This window comes from Lynx canadensis, chromosome X (genome assembly GCF_007474595.2).
Source record: "Lynx canadensis isolate LIC74 chromosome X, mLynCan4.pri.v2, whole genome shotgun sequence".
Taxonomy (NCBI): domain Eukaryota; kingdom Metazoa; phylum Chordata; class Mammalia; order Carnivora; family Felidae; genus Lynx; species Lynx canadensis.
In genome coordinates, this window is record NC_044321.2 from 76,236,008 (window position 1) to 76,259,503 (window position 23,496).

A 23,496-nucleotide genomic window follows, 5' to 3' on the forward strand; every position below is an offset into this window, starting at 1 on the left:
ATAAAAAGTGTGGAAAGGTAACAAATACTTGGAGACTGAAGAATACCCAAATAAAGAATTAATGGGCTAACCAAGAAGTTAAGGAGGAAATTAAGAAGTATATGGAAGCCAATGAAGATGATAACTCCACAACCCAAAACCTCTGGGATGCAGCAAAGGTGGTCATAAAAGGAAAGTATATAGCAATCCAGGCCTTCCTATAAAGAAGGAAGAAAGATCTCAGATACACAACCTAACCTTCTGCCTTAAGGAGCTGGAAAAATAATAGCAAATAAAACCCAAAACCAGAAGAACACAGGAAATAATAAAGATTAGAGCAGAAATTAATGCTATCAAAACAAAACAACAACAACAACAAAACAGTAGAATAGATCAACCAATCCAGAAGTTAGCTCTTTGAAAGAATTAACAAAATTGATAAACCACTAGCCAGGTTGATCAAGAAGAAAAAGGAAAGGACCCAAATAAATAAAATCAAGAATGAAAGAGGAGAGATCAGAACCAACACAGCAGAAATAAAAACAGTAATTAGAGAATATTATCAGCAATTATATGCCAAAAAAATAAGCAATATGGAAGAAATGGACAAATTCCAGAAACATATACACTACCAAAACTGAAACAGGAAGAAATAGAAAATTTGAACAGACCCATAAACAGTAATGAAATCAAAGTAGTAACCAAAAATCTGCCAAAAAAAACAAGAGTCCAGGGCCAGATGGCTTCAGGGGAATTCTACCAAACATTTAAGGAAGGGTTAACACCTATTCTTTTGAAACTCTTCCAAAAAATAGAAATGGAAGGAAAACTTCCAAACTCTTTGTTTGAAGCCAGCATTACCTTGATTCCAAAACCAGACAGAGACCACACTAAAAAGGAGAACTAGAGACCAATTTCCCTGATTAACATGGGTGCAAAAATCCTCAACAAGATATTAGCCAACCGGCTCCAACAATACATTATAAAAATTATTCACCACGACCAAGTGGGATTTATACCTAGGATGCAGGGCTTGTTCAATACCCACATGAATAAAAAAAGGACAAGAACCATATGATCCTCTCAATAGATGCAGAGAAAGCATTTGACAAAATATAGCATCCTTTCTTGATAAAAACCCTCAAGAAAGTAAGGATACAAGGATCATACCTGGAGATCATAAAAACCATATATGAACAACCAAACGCTAATATCATCCTCAATGGGGAAAGACTGAGAGCTTTCCCCCTAAGGTCAGGAATGAGACAGGGATGTACACTCTCACCACTGTTCATCAACATAGTATTGGAAGTCTTAGCCTCTGCAATCAGACAACACGAAGAAATAAAAGCCATTCAAATTGGCCAGGAGGAGGTCAAACTTTCACACTTCACAGATGACATGATACTCTATATGGAAAACCCAAAACATTCCACCAAAAAACTGCTAGAACTGATTGATGAATTCAGCAAAGTGGCAGGATATCAAATCAACGCAGAGAAATCGGTTGCATTCCTATACACCAACAATGAAGCAACAGGAATAGAAATCAAGGAATCGATCCCATTTACAGTTGCACCAAAAACCATAGAATACTTAGGAATAAATCTAACCAAAGAGGTGAAAAATCTATACGCTGAAAAATATAGAAAGCTTATGAAAGAAACTGAAGAAGAAACAAAAAAAAATAGAAAAAGATCCCATGCTCCCGGGTAGGAATAAAAAGTATTGTTAAAATATTGATACTACCTGAAGCAATCTACATATCCAATGCAAGCCATATCAAAGTAACACCAGCATTATTCACAGAGCTAGAACAAATAATCCTAAAATTTGTATGGAACCAGAAAAGACCCCAAATAGCCAAAGCAATCTTGGAAAAGGAAACCAAAGCAGGAGGCATCACAATCCCCAACTTCAAGCTATACTACAAAGCTGTAATCATCAAGATAATATGGAACTGGCACAGAAACACACACTCAGATCAATGGAACAGAATACAGAACCCAGAAATGGACCCACAAGCGTATGGCCAACTAATCTTTGACAAAGCAAGAAAGAATATCCAATGGAATAAAGAGTCTCTTCAGCACGTGGTGCTGGGAATAGCGGACAGCGACATGCAGAAGAATGAACCTGGACCACTTTCTTACACCTTACACAAAATAAACTCAAAATGGATGAAAGACCTCAATGTAAGACAGGAAGCCATCAAAATCCTCGAGGAGAAAGCAGGCAACAACCTCTTTGACCTTGGCCGCAGTAACTTCTTACTCAACACATCTCTGGAGGCAAGAGAAACAAAAACAAAAATGAACTACTGGGACCTCATCAAAATAAAAAGCTTCTGCACATCAAAGGAAACAACAAAACTAAAAGGCAACCAGCAGAATGGGAGAAGATATTTGCAAATGGCATATCAGATAAAGGGTTAGTATCCAAAATCTATGAGGAACTTATCAAACTCAACACCCAAAAAAGCAAATAATCCAGTGAAGAAATGGGCAAAAGACATCAATAGACGCTTCTCCAAAGAAGACATCCACATTCTTCAATGTCTGACTCCCAAAGAGGGAAAAGCAGAACAATGAAAGGAAGAAAAAAGGGCTGGCCCTTTCAATACCCTAGATGTCACTTTAGTTGGAACGGGTCATGCTTGAAACAATGGGGGGGGTGCAATAATGTCTTCCTGCCTCTGTATCTGCATCTTCATTTTCTGAGTCAAGAATCAGTGACCAGAACACAAATCCCAAATATTTGAAGGACAAGGTACTTACTGCCCGCCCTTTTTCCCACAAGCTTTGTGTAAGTTGCTCCAGGAATACACACACAGTTGCCTACAACAGGGTGGGTTTGGGGAGTGCATAGTGGCTGCTGAGCTAAGAACTGAAATTAGCCACACTTTATCAGGTAAGCCTTCCCCCAGAAGTTGAAAACCTTCAATAGATTTCAGAATTCCAAAATAGTTACATGAGTTAGATCCTACCAGTGCAATTATTGTCTAGGTAGGAATATAGATACCTGGTGCTTCCTATTCTGCCATCTTCCCAGAATCTCTTTTACTCACTAAATTTTATTTTGGTCTCTGATTAGTTTCTTTAAATATTTATTTCCCTTTCAAACATGCCTCATCTATGTACATCTCCCGAGTCATTGGCCTTTTCTGCATCATTTCACTTATAGCCTTTAAGGTAGTTAGGAAAGTATCATAAATATAATTTGTACCTCTTTTTTATGAGTTAGTGGTATTAGAAGATTATCCCAAGTAATAAAATTACAGGCAGGCATATCTTGATTCACATATCTACAGATTCTCCGGCAATTTTGATCAAGATTTTTTTAAGTTTATTTATTTTGAGAAAGAAAGAGAGAGAGAGCACATAACTCGGGGAGCAGATAGAGATAGGGAAAGAGAGAAGCCCAAGAAGCCTCCATGCTATCAGTGCAGAGCCTGAAATGGGGCTCAAACTCATGAAATGAAAGATCATGATCTGAGCTGAAATCAAGAGTCAGATACATAACCAACTGAACCACCCAGGTGCCACAATCACAAAATTGTTTATTGCAAAGGACAATACCAGAGACAAAGTGAAATAGGTTGTCTTTCACATCACAGGTAGAATTTATGACACTTGTAGTGAGGAAAACAAATAGAATAAATTAAAATATGAAGTACAGGTGACACACTTTGTTCTTTACCACCTGTGTCTGTCATGTATACACAGACCGCAAAACCTTCTTAACCCAAACTCCATTAGTTTGGAATCTGCAATAATCCCTATCTGCCTAACCTAAATTTATGTCTGTACTATGAGCACACACACACACAATCTGCTCAGCAAACACCAATAAGACTAAATGAGAAGATTGAAAGGATTCCTCTTTTGCTGCAGCTTTTTCATACAATGAATGTCCTAATCACAAGTGATTATGTGCTCACTAAAGTCATTATGGAATTCTGTTAAGACTTGAGACAAAGTTCTCTCTACTTCTCCCATGAGGTAATTAAACTGCTTTTAGTTTAACATTTTATTTAACTCAGCTAGGGTTCTCCCTCCAAAGAACTGATGAATTAGTCTCTCTGGACGAATTTGAATGAATTTGACTATCTAGATATGTGTGCATACACTATCCCATATGGCCAAATTATAAACTCATTTGTCAAGGCTTAGACAGAAAATTCTTGTTTTCCTTCTCCAATAGTGTTTAAAAGGTTAAAAATCTTTTTTATGGTACTGCTTTCACAATGGAAGACTGTTTCTATACATGAAGTCTTAAATGCACTTTATTTATTATAGGCTATGAATGTACTCTGTATCACAGAAGTCCATAATGGGAAGTCAGCTACCCCACAATATGGGTCTGGTGGGCCAGGACTGTGTAGTGTGCTGGCCTGTAATGGAAAATCAAACAGGTCATTTCACAGTCATCAAACACATGCAGAGGTACCTTACTGGTTTATAGTCCTCTGTCTTTTAGGATATAAAATCATTTTTTCCTCTATGAAAACAGTGCTCGCTCCTATATAATCACTTAATTTACATATAAAAGTTACACTTAGTAAAAATATATGAACCAAAGTTACAACAGAATTCTAAAACCACGAACTATCTTTTCAGAATGCACTTTCTTTATCTCTTTCTCTCGAAAAGCTTCATTGCTTTTAGAACAGGAGATATTACTTCATAACTCATGATTTAAAGCATTTCTTCAGCCCATAGTAAGTAATAAAGCTTTTTATTATAAAAATGAATGTAAATATATTTAACAATAATTTCAACAACTCAGAATTGGTTCAATTTCTACAGTGGTAAATATGAGTCTCATGACATTTAGGTGCTATCAAGAATTTCCATTACTATTTTCACTGATCCTTATACTAGTGGTGATGCTGAGCTGCAATTATTGTAGATAAAGATTTTATAAAGAAAATTATGTAACAATTCTCTCTTAAGTCAAATGTGTATGCACAAAAGTGAGAGGGGGGGATTTGAAAATGTCTATTCTTCTGAAGTTTTGGCAAAATATTTCTGTGCAAAGAGGATAGAGCTTTGACCTGCCAACTATATTGCAGTTAAAGCCAGGGGTCTGGATGAGAAATAGGGTAGAAAATCAGAGTGGTCAGAACCTTCTGGACAAGGCAGTGTTCATATGGATGAGTGTTAGCCAAAGTTTGTACGTGCATAGCAGTTTGCTATGAGGGAAAGGGTGAGGAATTCTCAGAGTTAGAGGAAAGAGGCAATAAAATTATCTGGAGGAACTCAATTTCTCAAGCTCAAAGGCTTTGTTCAATAATTTTCTTCCTGAAAGTCAAGTTTTTCCAGGAGGAACTCAAATCTTCCGAATATAACCATTTTTTTGGTGTGATTTTCAGCAGAAGTGTTTTCTTGTATAAGAAAGATACAAGATGAAAATTGGTAGAAATAGCCCTTGAAAAGAAACCCTGAGCATATATTGAGTCATATCACTATTTATTCATGAAGGATTTTTTAAAATCCTGATTTTATATTTATAGCTTTTTTGTTTGTTTTATTTTGTAATACTTTTGCTAAGTCTAAGAATGTGATTTTGCTTTAAGAACTTTCCTGGCTAAGAATAATGAACAAAAATCTAGATCTAAGGGACCAAATTTGAATTTCCAGTATGGTTTGAAAAAATGAAAAGGCTTATTTGGATGACTTACCTTTAGTTACATTAGGTAACTGAAGGTCAGAAAGGATATGTAAATACTCCAATAATACAGAACTAGAACTGTGGAGAAAGCTTCAATTGAGTGCAGAATTTATCGGAGCTTGCATTATATATAGTTTAGAAATATCACTACAGGCTTTTTAATAAATGAAATTTTATATTCCTTGGTTAATAAATTCTGCTTGATTCTTCACAAACTCTTTCAGATCTACCCCTTTCTCTCTACTCTTAAAGCTATTATTCCATAGATTATAACTGTTACAATTCTAGCAGGTCTTCTATCTTCTAGTATCTCTCTCTCTCTCTCTCAACTTAAAGTCTGTATCTCTTGTGAAAACTAAAATAATCTTTCTTATACTTTATTTTCAATAGGTTCACCCATTCTTCAGTCTACTTAGTGTCTTATAGGATGACCATATATCCCATTTGCCCAGGACAGTCCTAATTTATACATGTCATCCTTGAATAATTATTAAGTGTACTTTTTCACTCTTCAAAATGTCCAGATTGGAGTAATAAATAATATGATCTCCCAACATATAACCAATTACTTCCAAATACCTTACTTCATGTCTCTCAGTCACAATTCCTCTGCTTCATACAAGTCAACCCACTAATTGGGTTCCTTTATAGAAACTGATTTCATGTAACTCCAGAGTGACTTTGTATACAAACTGCCTCAATTCTAATTACTCTTTTATGTAGAGTTCATTCATTTAACAAATATTTGGTGAGCAACTATTCTGTGCCTTGCACTGTCCTAAGTGTTGGATGGAGGTAGAGCAGTAACAGGACAGGCAAGTTTGCTGCTCTCATGGAGCTTCTATACAAAGAATTCCATCAACACTTATGTATATGATGTAGTTAGGTATTTGCTCACATATTTACTCTTTGCTCATTGCCTTTCCTTTGGTATCCAAACATGTTGAAAAATAAATGAGGGAAAATGAGAATATGGTTCCTCCCATTTCCAAATTCCCTTTCCCAGTGCATACATAGGATCTGGTAATACTAGCAATCTAAAAGTGCTGCCTAGCATGCCAATGGGAGGGTATCCATGAGGAACTTTAGGCTATCAATAACTGTAATAGTGGGGGCTTATACCATGAAGACTACATTGCAAAAGTGTGATTCTCTTTCTAGAATTCAAGGAAGCAACATATGTACATTGTTGTTACAAACATTATGCTTTGAAACATTATGAATCTAATTAAGCATTATGTCTGACCCTGCCCACCCATAGACACACCCCTCCTTCTATAAGAACAAAAATGTAGATGAAAACATTTGACAAGGGGAAATAAGGAAGAAGCATCAGGAAATCTACATTCAAAAAAATTTGCAACTGGGGCGCCTGTGTGGCGCAGTCGGTTGAGCGTCCGACTTCAGCCAGGTCACGATCCCGCGGTCCGTGAGTTCGAGCCCTGCGTCAGGCTCTGGGCTGATGGCTCGGAGCCTGGAGCCTGTTTCCGATTCTGTGTCTCCCTCTCTCTCTGCCCCTCCCCCGTTCATGCTCTGTCTCTCTCTGTCCCAAAAATAAATAAACGTTGAAAAAAAATTTAAAAAAAAATTTGCAACTTAATGGTCTTGCAATTTTGGTTCAGCACTATCTTGGCAGGTGGATGTGAGTTAAAATGAGAAATGTCATAAACATCAATGAAAATTCCACATTCCTTGTTGTTTTTTTAATTCTACCTCTATACATACATTTTAATGGGAAAGTATGGTGGAAGGCAAGAGAAACCATGGAAGTAAATGGGGCATATTTGTTTACATCCATGTCATGTTTAAGTCATTTTTGTCGCATGTTATGATGTGTTATGTTTGTTACTTCCTTGTTTCTTTTTTTTTTTTAATTTTTTTTCAAAGTTTATTTATTTTTGGGACAGAGAGAGACAGAGCATGAACGGGGGAGGGGCAGAGAGAGAGGGAGACACAGAATCGGAAACAGGCTCCAGGCTCTGAGCCATCAGCCCAGAGCCTGACGCGGGGCTCGAACTCACAAACCGCGAGATCGTGACCTGGCTGAAGTCGGACGCTTAACCGACTGCGCCACCCAGGCGCCCCTGTTACTTCCTTGTTTCAAATTCAAACTCTTTGAGGGCAGGGACTATATCTTCTGGTTCATTATTGCATTTTTGTGTTCTGAGTGTCTACTATCTGATGGGCCTTTTCTAGGTGCTAGGACACAGTAGTGAATAAAAAGACAAAAATTCCTGCCCTTGTTACTGTCGCCACAGCACCTCCGTGTCTGCCAGTGGGCAAAAGTCTTTATCCAAGACTCCACATAAGGAATAAAGGTGCTTGCATGAGAAAAGGGAATTTTTCTGTTGTTGTCATAAATTTCTTATATTTTTTTTTTCTGAGAGTAAACTGATGTTTAATTTGAAAGAATAGCTGTTCTTGTCCCATTAAATATTTTTAGATTCTCAGCAAAGTTTTCTATGAAACTGTGAGTGGCTCTATCTGTATCGGGTGGTTACTTTGCTTCATTTTAATTCAATTTCCCTATCTAAAATAATAGTAAAAAAGCTGTAGGAGGGAAGAGTGTGGGTCTGGGGAAAAGGTTACATTTATTGTTAATTTTGGACTCACTCTATATTAAGCATTAGTTAATGTCAGCTAATAATAATACACTTTATTCATCACAAGGATATTGTCAAACTTGAAGAAATGGCAACCACTTCTTTCAGATTTTAAAGCATCAAAAATAAGGAATCCCTTAAAGCAAATTTGTGTGTATGTATCATCACATTTGATAACAATGTGTCTTTGTAGCTTCACGTATGTTACTTTGTATTTCTCATAGACAAAATGGGATTTCTGAGAAAACGGAATTTTCAAAATGATATTACCACTGAGGTAGATTTACAACAAAAAAGTTAAGTGTGATTAACCTTTACCCTGAACAATGAAAGTACTCAGAATGGTAAGTAAAGATTGTTTTAAAATTATTAGAATAAACTGGAACTATAGTGCTCAGTTGGAAGTGGCTATGGCAATAATTGCATCATATGGTCAACTAATTAATTTTTAGAGGGATATGGATAATAGGTAGGAGACATTCCAGCAAATGAAGGCTCACATTGTAATGTTCTGTGCATCTTGCCTGCATTTATTTTACATAAGCAAGTCATGTCACCTTCCTAAGTAATCTCTTAATCATCACTTCATTCTGTGTTCAACATTTCTCTCTCTTAACTTCCCAGAGATCCTTTCTCCCTCAGCCATTGTCATATTTAGTTCTACCCTCCTAGCCCTTAGGTCAGGGGTGGCAAATTGAAAAATCTGATAGGGTGCTGGCAAATACCATAATGAAGTTGCAGATGGTGTAAGAGACAGAGATGGTTGGGACTATGGCAAAAGACAGAGCAAATGACCTTTTAATAGAGATGGCTACCACATAGTTTCATGTGGTTATTACCATGCAAGAATGCCACCCCAGTGTTTCTAAATCTGTTTTTCAAGAGAAACTAAAATCGAGAATATCATGTGAACTCTTCCAATGTTTGTTAGTCAGTTTTCCACCACTGCTGCACATAACTTATCCCATCCACTTTACTCACCTCACCCCTACCCATCCAGATAAATACAAATGTCCATATTCTACCAATTTTGTGTTTCCTTTCTTCAGACTCTATGGAGTAATTCCATTTGCTAATTTTTTATTGAAGTGTTTACCATTGACATTGTTTTAATATATCTTCAAACCTGTGATTGTATTTAAACAGGGGTTACTGCTTTAGTTAAGAAGGAATTGACAATCTAATGGTAAGTGACTATATTAGGATAGGTAGTTGTTTTGAAAAGGGGACTATGGGTCTCCTCAAATCATAAGATATGTAAGCTGATTGCCTCTGCCAATATGTTAAATAGACTGGCTCCAGAGTAATGTTACAGAAGATGTGAATTGAGATCAATTCAGTTCAAAACATGTTTACTGAGAATGTAATATGTACTAATCAGGATTTTTAAGTTGAAAACCTTGAACATTTTTTTTCTGAGAAAAAGTGCCTTTTTGGGGAGGGTGGAATTTTGGTAAAAAGAATGGTGGGTATTTTAGTCAGCTCAGGCTGCCATAACAAAATACTATAGATTTGTTGGCTTAAACAACAGAAATTTATCTTCTCAGTTCTAAAGGATAGAAGTCCAAGATCAAGTGGCTGACATATTAGATTCTGGTGAGGACACTTCCTAGCTTGTAAATGGCTGCCTTCTCTGTGTCCTCTTGTGAGGGGACTGGGTGGAGAGCAAGCTCTCTAGTGTCTCATTTATAAGAGCACTAATCCCATTATTAGGGCCCCACCTCATGACTGCATCTAAATTTAATTATCTCCCAAAACCCCCATATCTAAAAACCATCAAATTGGGAGTTTAGGCTTCAATATATGGATTTTGAAGGGGTATAATTCAGTCCATAGCAATAGGTGATACATGGTATTGAAGATACGGTTATTTGTTTAAATACTTAATTTCCTAATATAAAACAAGCTATTCATAAATTAAAAAAAATAATATGCATTAATTAGCTATACTCATAATTTTTTCATTTAAATTTAAAAGGACCAATTTGTCAAAAAATTGAGTTATTTTCCTAGAAAGAAATAGTAAATATATTGGTTTTCTTCTTATGTTTCTTTTTTTCTCTCTCTCCTTTTTACCCCCCACTAATTACTCTTTCTGAATCTATATTAATGGAAGAATTTAACTGGTACACAAAATAAAATCTATGGGTGAATTAATATTTCCTTAGCAACCATAGGTGCTTCCCAGCTTACAATTTTAGATATTATTGACATTTTTTTCCAAATATGTATTTTGAGTCTATACAGAAAGTTCAAGAATAAAGCAAAGACAACATGAAATATTGACACTTCAACCTGTAATAAGAAAATCTGCCAACAGAACGGTTACTAGCATATTAAGCTAAATCCCCTCTGTCTCAGTTTGAATTCAGTGTTTTTCAAGTGGTCAATTGAAAAAAATTAGATAATTACTATGAGCATAATCCAATGCTGGGTACCTCAAAGTAGAAAAAAAGTATAAGACACAGTCCCTGTTCTAAAGAAGTTTAAAGTCCACTGGGTAAAGGAATTTATATGCAAAGAATGCTTAGAGAACCATTAAATTCTAAGTTGTATGGTGAAGACTACATAGCAAGAAGCAAGAAGAGTTCTGAAAAGCATATAATCAAACTGAGTTTAAGTAGCACGAATGGCTAAAAATCAAGACAACTGAGAACACTAAATGTTAGCAAAAATGTAAAACAGCCAGGACTTTTACCCCCTGGTGGTGGGAGCATAAAATGTTACAAACACTGCAAGAAAATCTGGTAGTTTCTTACAAAACTAATCATAATAGATAGACCTTGAAAACTTTATGCTAGATGAAACAATCTAGACATGCATACAAATACTGTAAAACTCCACCTATATGAGATGCCTAGAATAGGCAAATCCATAGAGACAGAAAATAAAATAGAGGTTACTTAGAGCTAGTGTGGGAGGGAGGAGATGGAGAAATATTGGCAATGTGTATGAAACTTCTGTTTGGGTTGATGAGAAAAGTTCTAGAAATGGTTAGTTATGATAGTTTCACAACATTGTGAATACACTTAATGTCAGTGGCTTGCACACTTAAAAATGGTTAAAACAATAAATGTCATGTTCTGAATGTTTTACTATGATATTAAAAGTTGCATGTACACGCACACACACACACACACACACACACACAAATGGAATGAAAAAAAATCAGAATGCATCACTAAAGAAACAAAAAGGAAAACAAAGCCCTAAGTATGTACCTCCTCCATTATTCAGGAATTCTAACTCTAGGTATTTTTCTAAGAGAAATAAAAACATATATCTATAAAAACATTTGTATAAGAAGGTAGCTATATTTATACAAGCCAAAGCCTGGAAAGAGATCAAGGTATTCATCAATAGGAAAATGTATAAACAAATCAATATTACTCAGTAATAAAAAGAAACTATATACACAAAAATATGGGTTAATCTCAAATGCGTTATGTAGAATGAAGTAAGATTTACACAAAGGAGTATCAACGATATGATATTATCTATATAGGATTATAAAAATGAAAATGAAATTATGATAGAAATCACCAGAACAATGTTTGCCTCTGCTGAAGCTGGAGATGGGAATGGACTGTGGAGGGGCCTGAGGGAACTTTCTCCAGAGATGTCAATGTTCTATATCTCGATGGGACTTTGGGTTACACAGGCATGTATCTTTGTCAAAACTCATCAAATGATACAATTATCATTTGTGTGTACTATTGTATTTAACTTTTACCTATGAAAAATAATAAAAAAACAAATATTGAGCTCTAGTTAATGATATACATTACTGATGTTTGTAGGGGTGATGTGAACTAATGTCTGAAACTTACTTTGAAATACATCAAAAAATAAGATGGATAAATGGATGGGCAGATGGATAGATGTGTGATAAAACAAATAGAGCGAACAGTTAATTGTTTGTGGAATCTAGGTTGTGATCTATGGGTATTTACTTTCAGCTTTCCTACATGTTGGAAAATATTATTCATGGAAAATGTGGGAACTGAAGTGACCTTTGTCGTGTGGGTAATATTTTATAGGTTTAAGGGAAGAGAGATCCTTGTCTGTAGTGGGGAGTCATAGGGAGCAAAGACTCAATTAATAGAATGGAAAGAAATGGAATGGTCATAGAGTATGGAAACTGATATGAGCAGAGAAGAAACTGTGTATTAATGAGAAATAAGTTTGTATACATATCATGGTCCAAATTAAGGGAAACTTTAGAAAAACAAGGTAAGGAAATACAAACTTACTGAGGCATTTAGTAAGATTTTCATAGGGCAATGGCTTGATATAAACAGTATCTTTGGAAGGCTGTTCAGCCAGTAATTTTCTGGACAAATTGCACCAGAAAAAGCTTGTAGTTAGACAGCTTGATTACATAGTTATTGCCACAATACAGACATGAAGTGACAAAGGCATTGCTAGGGTGGTATCAGTGGGAATGCTGTTCATTTTTCAGCTATGAATTTATGGTTGTGATAGTCATTACTGTACATATTTTAAATTAGTTTCAAGAATTTTAGGGAGGGATATACTATTTTTCTTAGGGGATGAACTTATATGTATATGAATCATTTACTATAAACCTCTTTGGGTTGATACCAGTTGAGGTACTTGGTTAATATATTCTTGACTAAAATGGATGGGAAACAGGACTTGGAAAGTCCTTGCTCTAAGCATCCTTACCAGAATCCTGTTTCAAGGAGATATGAAGCAATGCAGAGTAGGAACTCTATGCCTTGAATGATTTATTATTAGAATAATAGAGGAAAGAGAAGAGCCTAGTAATAGTATAGCTGTTAGGACTTGACATTGGACGCATTGGGATGTATTTTAGTAAAGTAGCTATTGGAATACTGTACATTGCAGACCACCAAACAGAAAGTAACAAGTGGACTGTGAAATTACTTCAGCACATAAAAAGGCTTATAAAGAGGCCAGAGTGGTAGTAGTAAGCGATTTTAACTAGCCAGGGATAGACTGGCAGCATTAAGTAGAAGAGATAGGACCTGAAGATTTTTATGGTTTTGAAATATGATCACTTTTTGAGTCAATATGTGTGTCACCCACTAAAATGAGCATAATTTTAAGTAACATATGGCTGAACACCTACAAATACATCAAATGATGTGTTTTAGTGGCAATCTTTCTAGTGGTGAATAGGAAAAGATTCTAACAGCTGGTTTATTTGAAAAGAGAGAGAGACAGACTGAGCACAAAAGCTTAGAAAGTTATAATTAGAATGGTCAGATGCAGAACATGTGACCAGCTTTTGACACATCTAGAATCAAGAAAAATAAGTCTTTAGAGATAGAAAAGTAGCTAGAGAAAGGAACACACAAAAAAGCATACAAAAACAATGAGAAAGCAGCAACTGTGACTAAATAGGAAACTAGAATTAAGATAAATATGCAATATTTTAAAGGAAGAAAATCAGAGGGACAGGCAAATTGATTATAGACTACTAAATTTTCTTGATTATTCTTTCGTTTCTTTTATTTACTGAAAAAAAAGTGTGCATATATGTGAACAGGGGAAACGCTGATCTTAATAAGAAGAAAAAGAATGATTATCACATCGAGGGTGAATGGAGACAGAAAGGTCAAAGCTCTTCCAGGGCTCACTGGCTGAGAGCTAGGATACAGAGCCAGGGACTGCAGGAACCATATTTCTCAGTTTTCAGGTGGTTCTAATGAAGAGATCAATTTATCAAGCCACAAACAAAACAAAACAAGCAGCAGAAAGGAAACCTGACTGTGGCCAAGACTGACAAGACAAGAATTATCCACCTATGCCTTAAATATTTATACTTTGTGGAAAATAGTGACTTTTTTGGCATCTCACACATTCCACATTTATGTTGGAAAGGTTCTAAATGTACTTGATTTGCTCAGAAACAGGTATAATCTATCTAAAACAACTAGGCCATCTATTGTACACTGAGAAAAAGAGAAGTGTTAGAAAATCCTCAAAACAAATGAATGCCAGTGTTGGCAGGAAAATCTTCCTGATCTCCTGTAGTTATAGCTGATTAAGTACTAGGAATTTCTAGATATATGTGATTTCACCTGTCAAAGAAACTAAATTAAAAATCTCAGTGTCTAACTTTGCCTCACTAGTAGCATGTAGGTTTCAGGCTCTCTTTGGAAGACACTAAATTCAGAAACGGATGAGTGAATTACAATGATACAAAATAAACATGTTGACAGGTTATACACATATATATTCAAATTATACCTTTTTGCCAATGGTCACAATCTAAAGTGTGTTTTTCTAATTTTTGAAAATATTTAATTTTTCTCTTTAAAAATAAAGTATGATGTAAAGGTAAGGTAACAGAACATACTAAATATTCACAGAATCAAGGTGTGGAAAGTACCAAAAGAAGAATAGATAAATCAAATAAGCCCACCTGGAACAGCACAATAAAGAAATTAATATAATTTGTTCATTTTGTTTACCATAGAAGGATTAAGTTGGAAAAAATAAATATGATAAATTTATTACTATCAATATGGATACTTGTTAAATAATATTTGCATTTTTTTCCATAATCTGTATAATATGCTATATTTGGTAAATATAACACCTGATAATTTATACAGAAAAAAATGTTCAGATAATTTGGTAATGGAGTTACTACGACTTCATAAATGCCTTGTACTTATGTACTGCAATGCTTTTAAAGTTTTTCTTTTTAATGTTTATTTATTTTTTGAGAGAGACAGAGCGTGAGTGGGGGGGGGCAGAGAGAGAGGGGGACACAGAATCTGAAGCCGTCTCCAGGCTCTAAGCTGTCAGCACAGAGCCAAACGTGGGGCTTGAACTTAGGGACTGGGAGATCATGACCTGAGCTGAAGCTGGATGCTTAACCAACTGAGCCACACATGAGCCCCTGTACTGCAATACTTTTAAATGCAGGAGACTCAACCCATCTGGAGCATATTACTTGGAAGATTGTCCCTCTTTATATTACAGCTAAGATCAGTCATGGCCTTATTCTTAATAGGAAAAACAATATATTTTATTCACTTCCAGTGCAATGCTCTGTTCAAAAACAGTCTAAAGTTTTATATAGAGAACCAGTAGGGAGCTTATATTGATCCTTTAAGAACACGTAAAGCTCATTTAATCAAGAAAAAAAATGCTTAAAATTAGCCTTAGCTATAAGGTTAACCTGGAACTGAAAACAGAATAGGGTTAGCATTGAGAGCTAAAACACATAATTAAGAAAATTAAATCTGTTTTTACACACAAACCAACCTTTTATAAAGAAGGTTTTTTTTTTAAACAAACTGCAACTTTGAAAGTACTACAAATAAAGAAGTGGGAAATAAACGTTGAAAAAAAAATTAAAAAAAAATAATTAAACGTTGAAAAAAAAAAGAAAAAAAAAGAAGTGGGAGGAAATGCACAAGGGACAGTAATAAGTTTTCTGAAGTATAAGAAATATAAGGAGACAAATGTGGATTCTAGCTTCAGAGAATGGTTAGGTCCTAGAGTTTTGTTTAAAGTAAATAACCAGTTACTGCCTTGGACTGATGACTTCCAACATCCCGAAAATTGGTCTGTAGAATCTAGACATAGAGAATAGGCTCGGCCAACCCAATGTCTAGGGATGTGTGTTTGTGAACAATCCTACATGTTCCCTAAAGGTGTATTTTGCTCACAATAACATCGTTAGTAATGGCTTTCTTTCTAAATTCCAGAACTCCATAGAATCCAAAACTAAAGAGAATTTATAGCTTTAAATATAGGCATTCTGAAAAAAAAAAATATAGGCATTCTGAACATGAAATATATAAAAAGAAATTTCTGAATATTTTACCAATCAGTTGATGACTTGAGGCATAAGTTTGATTACCCTTATATTAATATACATAATTACAAGTGTCAGCCATAAAATTATACTTGTTGATTGAGATTACTGAATTTTGAAAATAATTATTTGTTTCAGTAACCTCTCAGATATTTTTATCTATACTTTCCAAGGGGAGAGCAGAATGAAGTATAATATATTTAAAACATATATAATTCTTATACCCCTAAACAGATAATTAAAACATTTATCTATGAGACAAAATTAAGCCAAAAAATTGCCAGGCTCAGAAAAATTCAGACATTGAAGTAGAAGAGAGGATATGTAGCGTTAGAACATTTTGCTAGAACAAGTTGGATGGGTTCCAGAAAGACACTTCTCTGATAGGAATTCCTTTTCCTTCCTTCTCATGGAGTGAGGAGTGCCTCTTCTGATTGCTGAAATTTGGAAAAATGTCTGACTTCTTGGTTCTGCTATTTGGTGAGAAAGTTGGATCAATTTATAGGGCTGGTGTATGAAGGTTCACTCGTGACTGCAAGTTGAAGCTAATCAGATTTATAAGCATTACAGGTGATAGTTTGATTACTATCTGAATCCTGTACACATTTCTCAATTGGTTAAAAATGTATAAGAAGAAGATGAGTAGGATTGTGACTATGAAGACCTCAAAAATCTAAGTAGATGCCAGGAGTCCCAACAAACCTTACGGGATTTGTTCTTCACTAAAAGCTTCTTTATCACCACAAACTTACACTAGTCTTAGGAGACAGTATAGTAAAGTGAGTATAGTGAATTTGGGTTTTGGAGTTATGCTGCCTAGGTTTGAATCCTGTTTTCATATTTGTAAACTTGGGCCACTCATTAAGCTACCCTAGACATTAATTTCTTCATTTGCAAACTAAGGATTATAAATAATATCATGAAGTAATCATCCAGTAAATATAAGCATTTTTATAAACTTTTAATTAATGTCTTTAGTATACTTAGATATGAAATACTATTTCATATATTTGATGAATAATGCGAGTATTTCTAATAATGAAAACCTTGTTCCTTCTCACATATACCTAAGTACTGCTTTAGGAGGTGTGAAATTATATAATTCACATCTGGCAGGCTTGCTACAAGTTATACCATCCATCCTGTCCCCTTATATGTATGTTAATTTTCTATTGATGCTATAACAAATTACCACAAATTTAGTGGCTTAAAACAACATAAACATACTATCTTACAGTTGTAGGTCAGAAGTATGGAATGGGTCTCACTGCTCTAAAAGCAAGGAGTTGGCAGGGCTTTGTTCCTTTTTGGAGATTCTCAGAAAGAATCCACTTCCTTGCCTTTCCCAGTTTCTAGACACTACCTGCATTTCTTGGCCCATGCCCTCTTCCTCCCTCTTCAAAAGCACATCTCTCTCTCTGTACTTTTCTTCACTTCTGCCTTCTACTTTTAAAGACCTTTGTGATTATATTAAACCCACCTGGTTAATCCAGGCTACTCTTCCCACCTTGAGATTCTTAATCACATACACAAAGCCCCCTTTGTGATGTAACCTAATATATTTACAGGATCAGAAAATGAAGATGTGGACATCTTTGGGGACCATTATTCTGCCTACTACAACAGGTAAAGAAATTGAGGCCCAGGGAGGCTAAGTACTATTCTAATCTTCACAAACTTGGTGCTTCGTTGGGCCTAAAGCTCATGCTTCCTAATTTCTGGGTAAGTACTTTTTTAATAATGGTTGTCTGAAAAAAAACAACCTCATGCTTGAATTTAGTAAATCAAAGACTGCACTTAGTATGGAGCTTATTCTATTGTCTTCTCTTATGACCCTTTCTTAGAGTTAATGGAAAGATCTCAGGATGCTAGGAAGGGTGTACACTTTAGCTGCAGGAAGGATTAGCTATATCTGTTCTACTAATTCAAGTACAAAAGGTCATAGGTTAGAGAAGTCATTATAACATAAAATCTAAGTTTTTCTAGAGTTATTAGAATACAGGAATCTAGTAATATAAGAAACACGGTTATTAGACTTGAAAGGTTAAGGGGCAGACTCAAATGAGTTATAATGTCAACAAATTCATAATTTCTGTGTTTAGAAGATTGCCACTAATTGTTTGAAATAGTTGTTTTTCTGAGAAATTGAGAATACTATTCCTGTTTTTTATACAATTTAAAGAAAATTTTGGGGAAAATTCAAATAAAATAAAGGGCATGGTCTTCATTCTTGTGGAGCTTGCACTATAAACATTAACACGCACACATGAAAGAAGAAAGAAAGAAAGAAAGAAAGAAAGAAAGAAAGAAAGAAAGAAAGAAAAAAAGAGTGAGAAAGCAAGCAAGCAAAGCAAAGACAGGAAGAGGAAAAGAATAATTAAGAGAAAATCAAATGAAATGCCTGTGTGATAATAGCTGTAAGTGAAATTGGTTCAAAGAAAGAGGGGACTCACCAGGCTATAGTGGCTAGAGAAGACTTTATGGTAGACATAGAGTTAAGTGTGTGCCTTTGAATCAGTAATACAAACTTAAAAAATATTCACACCCTCTGACCCAGCAAATCCACTAAGAATCCAGCCAAATAAATTTAAAATGCAACAAAATAGCTCTTAATGCACCTTATAACAATGAAAAATCCTGAATGCCTACCAAATAGAGAAATAAACTGTGGCACAAAAATATGTGGGAATACTACATGGCTATTGAAATTATTGAAGAATTACTCATGATTGAAAGATGCTTATGTTATATTTTTAAGCCAATAAAAAATGATAATACAAAACCATTTACTATATTTATAAATATTTATTATTTAAACATTGAATCTTCTTTAAAAGTCAATAAAATTCATTATTCTTCTGGTAGAAAAAGAGTAAGACAGACACTTGTCTCAAGGAAAACAAAGGCCAGGGCAGAGGCTGTCTTTCCTCCTGAAGAAGTACCTTCAGTATTTGCTGGCTATCCCAACACATTCACCCTCTCCCTAGTACTCCTTAGATCTAAGAAGCCTTATGGGAAGATAGTTTAGAGTAAAGTCTTATCACTACCTACTCCACACAATATGACACGCTCAGTTAATCTAAGATAATGTGAGTTAAGGCAGGGAAAATATAGAACAAGTGACAATACCCCAGATTGTACCAGGGAATACACCAGACTCTAAAGTGCCAGGTGTAAGATTCTAGAAATATTGTTATGGACAGGGGAACGTGTGAGGGGGAGGGAACTAGTAGAGCGATGTAAACAGAGTGAAAGGTTATTGAGAGCTTGATATACACAAGGCAGCATTATTAATCTGGTCTTTAGTCCACTTTCTGAGATCAGTCTGAAGTTACTTTTGGTTTCAGCTAAGATAGGTATAAAAGTAGCTTAAGACCCAATAATTTCACTCTTAGTTATCTAAAGGTATACAAAAGAGAAAGAAAACATGTCTACACAAAAAGTTTTACACAAATGTTCATAGAGGCATTATTCATAGTAGCCAAAGCAGGAAAACCCCAATATCCATCAACTTTTTAATGGATAAACAAAATGGAATATATAATAAAATGGAATATTATCCAGCAATAATAATGATATATGTATGCTACAACATGATGAATCCTAAAAACATTATGGTAAATGAAAGAAGCCATATGCAAAAGGCCACATATGATATGATTCCCTTCATGACAAATGCACACAATTAGCTAATCTATAGGGACAGAAAGTGGTTGTTTAGGACTGAGTGGGAAGAATAGTGGGAATGGGGATTGATTGCTTATGTGTATGGGGTTTATATCAAGGGTAATAAAAATATCCAAAAATTCTAAAATCATTTTTATTGCTTTATTGCAATATTCACTTTTTTGCAATGATCAGGAACAAAATCTGCAATATCTCTGAGGCATGTCTGTAGTACAGGTAATATAGTCAATTTAAACTGATCTTTCTTTAATGCCTACTGGTAAAACATAATTAAATAAGACAATTTAGGTGATACAAACAACCTTTATTTAACACTTTATGAAGTAGACAGTCTCCTATGGAGAACTGCAAAACGGAATGGAAGGCAAGAAGCTTCTACAGAATAAAGCATAAAGAACAAGGAAAAGACAAATAGAAAATATCTGATTAGCTGGGGCCACATAGTCAATCTTGCTTGAAGTGAGAATGCCTAGAGTTGACTTAGCATTTGGGGATTGGCTGGCTGAATATACTGAGTTTCTGATCAAGTAGAGCATTTACACAGACACAAAAATTGTCAAAGTTTCCGTTTGCTGACAGGGCATCCTGGGCAGGAGTGGCTTCATCTGGAGCCTCGAAATCTATTTCAAAACTGCCCTCTAAATGAGTCCCTGTAAAATGCTTTATGTTGTTTCAGCCTGAGACAAGATAATGCTAGAAAGGCAAACACATATAATTCTAACTTGTTCACAGAGAAGAAAGGAGAGCACGGATTTCAACTAGGCTATTACAAGTAAAACACTAACCATGGGGTAGAGGAAAAAATCTGTGTCCCTATCTTTCACATTCCCAGTTGACTTGTTTCCTTGGTAATTGACTAGGACAAAGGAGGCATTAAACTTTTAGCAGGGTAGGCAATGAAATGTGGGCTTTGTGAAGGAATAGAAAAGAGGCATGAAAAGCAATATGGAAAGCCCATGCAGAGAGTGAGGTGGGTGGGAAAGGAGGGCCATAACATCAGCTAAGTTACAAGAGGGAAGCAAGTCCCAGTGAACATGAAAAACTAAGGTCTTTAGTTATGACTCCATAGGAGATGAGAAATATTTTAAACAAAGTAGTCTTTTATATTCTTTTATAGTCTTTCAGAACATATTTTTTTTAGTTTCCTGATCTTTAAATGTATTTTGAATGTGGGGGTTGATTATTTTAAAATAACTAAATTATAATCTATTCTTTTGTATGGTTATCTTCCTTTTTTTTTAAATCTATTTTACTGGATGTCTTGTGGTGGACTATGTGCCAGTCTTTATTTGAAGAGGTTTACTCTCTATAAAGGTTTACCTGTCAAAACCATAACAACACATGATACTTCTTTCCAGTCAGATATGGTGATGTGTAAATTTATATACAATAGAGTGAAAATTACACATCCTGTCAGAATCACTGACCTCACCAAGGAAAGATGACCATAACATGCAAGTGCAAGACCAACTACTAGCTGGAGACTTGGAAAACAAGTCAAAGAATTACCATACTGAAAATGTAATACTTGTCAGAAACATTGAAATATCTGGTAAACACTTGAACCAAGGAAGTGACATTTAGTCTGTAGTCATATATCAGGGGTCATCAGCAAACTGCATTACAAGAAGAAAAATTATATGAGCTTTGTCATTTCATATCTAAATGTTTACTGCAAACAGAGCAGCCCTTTAAATAATTGTTTTCCAAGGTAGATGAATAGAAATGTTTTACTTTTTTTAATCCTTGTAAATCCTTTCAGAGCCTCAAGGCCTAGTCCATTCGTGAGTCTTCCAAGTTCTTAGGCTCTCTTTAAATTTAGGTCAACTGATCTGGAGAGCAAAAAGTCAGCACATGACAAAAACAGACTTTTTAAAGCAGCTTCTCTTTTGCCAGATATAGCCCAAGTCCCAGGCACTCAGAGTGAGTCTAGTAATATAATGGAACACTGTATTTTATTTTAAAACAATATGATACAGACAGAAGGTCTAAAATGTTAGCAAGGCCAGTTCTATTCTCAGGTATGGGAATAACTCTGTACTGCAGTTGATAAAATGTTGATGAGATGGGATGCTGTTGATGAGATGAGATGCAGTTGATGTTACTGTTACTAATGGTTAAAATGTATTAAGCCTTTAGTATATGCAGGTAGTACTGTTCTAAGTATTTTTCATGTATTATTTAATTTAATTCTCACCACACACAAATGAAATGAAAACTATTATTATCCCTATTGTATATACAGAGAAACTGAGGCACAGAACAGTTAGATCAGAGATTTTTATGTTTTAACTTACCTATAATAGAAGGAAAGAAGAAATAGCAGTACTATCTATGAACCAAAGTTCCTCTGAGCTATATATACATACTGAGCACTTTCTGAGGTTCTATATCTTTTAATACAACATATGAATCCAAAAACACATTTGCTATCTTCTACTAAATTTACCCTATGAAATATTGCCAGCCAAAATTTATTATTTGACTTGGAATTTATCAATTCTATGTGTACCCTCTTCAGAAACTGTCTGGTTGCATGTAGTCTTTGAGTTGTGACTCTAAAGTAATAAAACTGGTTTTTATTTGTTGTCAATGAAATCCCCTCTTTTTAGTTCATAGTCATAAGGCAGACACATGAAATTATTATCCATATGATAAAACTTGATATTGAGGAAGAGACAAGACACTTTTAATTTTTAGCACAATAGTTCCTGATGTCACTTGTAACAAAAACTAAATTAACACCATAGAAAGTTACTTCTCTGGAAGAGACTAAAACTTTGGGTCCTGACTCATAGGAGAGTCCTTTTGTAATTAAACCAATGTTTCTCAATATTGACTATTATTAAAATTACTGTGGTGCTATTGAATAGAACATTCTAAAATGATGGAGATGTTTTATAATTTGTGCTATATAATATGGTAGTCATTAGCCACATGTGATTACTGAACATTTGAAATGTGACTAGTGTCACTCGGAAATTTAATTTTAATTAATTAAAATTGAAATATTCACAAGTGACTACTAACTACTATATTTGGCCGTGCAGAATGTTTGTGAAAAATACACATCCCTGGGTCTATACTAGACCTATAAAATAAAATCACCAGTTTAGTGTCATTTGAATATGTATAATTAACATTATATTAGTCAATGCTGACTGAACACACAGTTTATTTTACTTCAAATTGCTACTGTTCTTCAAGCCCATAATTCTAGGCTACTTCTGTTTTCAAACATAATACTGCATAGAATATATCCAGTTATTTATATACTGCATTTTCTTTAATTAGAGAAAAAGTTAGTTGTATTGTTACTTAGAGCCCCAACTATGCTGTGCTTTCTACATAGGCCTAGAATTAGTACATAGCTTTAAGAAAGTGCCACATATGAAAATTTGAATTTGTAAAGAAGTAAATTAGGGAGTAATTATTCATTTCACAAAAGAATTCACCAAAAGGCTACTTTAAATAGCTAACTCTCCTAAAACTAATCCTAAATAAGATTCAATTAACACAAATCCAATTTGCACACAACTCTTCGAGAAAACATCTGTTTCCTCAAACCAGCTACACCTGTGAATAATTTGCAAAACCTCTGGAGACTATGAGAGGTTTCTCCATAAAAGCTATGACACTTGGTGTTGAAAGCACCCTATGCCACATTTTCAAGAGCTTACCTTCACTGTGTTAGAAGAGAATCTATGCCTTCTTGTAAATTATCTTTCCTCA